A 1,180-nucleotide genomic window follows, 5' to 3' on the forward strand; every position below is an offset into this window, starting at 1 on the left:
GCAGATGGAGACACTGGGGGATAATTTTCTAAGGATTTATACTGATTTTTCCTGTCTGAATTTGTCGCACAGAAAGTTGCAGGCCAAATATGTGTGACATTTCTGCGACTTTAGCTTCTAGAGCATTTTTACACATTATACATAGGTGCTGAATACATAAAAAGCGACTGTTCAGCGACAGACAAGTCGCATCGGCTGAAAGTAGGCCAGAATGTCAGTCCATGTTGGAGCAGGTTTAGATACAGTCTAAAGCATAGATCTCAAAGTCTGTGCACAGAATTTAGCAAGGGCCTCGCACCTTCTGATGCATCAGGTAGGTGCACAATAGCATAGCCTAACCCTCTGTACTTTGGTCTATATTGATGCGGGACATAGACAGCCAGCTGATGACCAATCCATTAGTGCAATGGATGGCTGGAAGCATTTGTCTTTGCCTTTGCAATACCACAGAAGCAATGCATGGTCAATGTACAGCAATGACACACCTGTGTGAACAGCCAGGAGACCCCCCCCCCCCCCCCCCCCACGTTATGTTACATAGTTACATAGTTAGTAACGGTCGAAAAAAGACATATGTCCATCACGTTCAACCAGGGAATTAAGGGGTAGGGGTGTGGCGCGATATTGGGGAAGGGATGAGATTTTATATTTCTTCATAAGCATTAATCTTATTTTGTCAATTAGGAACATTCAGCACCCACCCGCTATCAAGGCAGCTGCCTATCATGTCATGCCCTACCTGCACAGGTGTGCTGGCTACTCAAATGATCCAATTAAGGAGGCCATTTAGTCAGCAGCAGCAGAAGTCCTGTGCCTGGACGCTCCAACAGGGGCCAGACACAAGCAGAAGCAGAAGCAGCAGAAGCAGCAGCAGCACCACCTTTTGTTTTTTGGCTGCAGCAGCAGCAAGGCCCACAGGGCTGGCTAGCTGGCTAGCCAGCAAGCAGGTAGCAATGAAAGTAGGAATCTTTCTTTTTAACCCTGTAAGGGGGTGGTGCACTGTACCCGAAGATACTGCCATATCGGGTCAATGCATAGGGCGACGGAAGCAAGCTTCGAAATCGGCCCCCGTTCTCAAAAATCCATTTAATATATGGTCCCCAGATAGGGGACGTATCAGATATTAAACTGATAAGAACAGATACTACACTTGATCTTAGCCAAAAGGCCGAGAAGCGAT

General features: G+C 46.8%; 1 non-coding gene across 1 annotated transcript; it reads right to left on the reverse strand.

The window, feature by feature from the left end:
- Nucleotides 1-989: 989 nt before the first annotated feature.
- On the reverse strand, nucleotides 990-1,180 carry LOC130351770 (U2 spliceosomal RNA). The gene has a single exon (XR_008888327.1). It is a non-coding gene; the product is annotated as a U2 spliceosomal RNA (small nuclear RNA).

The sequence above is a fragment of the Hyla sarda genome, unplaced genomic scaffold (genome assembly GCF_029499605.1).
Source record: "Hyla sarda isolate aHylSar1 unplaced genomic scaffold, aHylSar1.hap1 scaffold_994, whole genome shotgun sequence".
Classification (NCBI taxonomy): Eukaryota; Metazoa; Chordata; class Amphibia; order Anura; family Hylidae; genus Hyla; species Hyla sarda.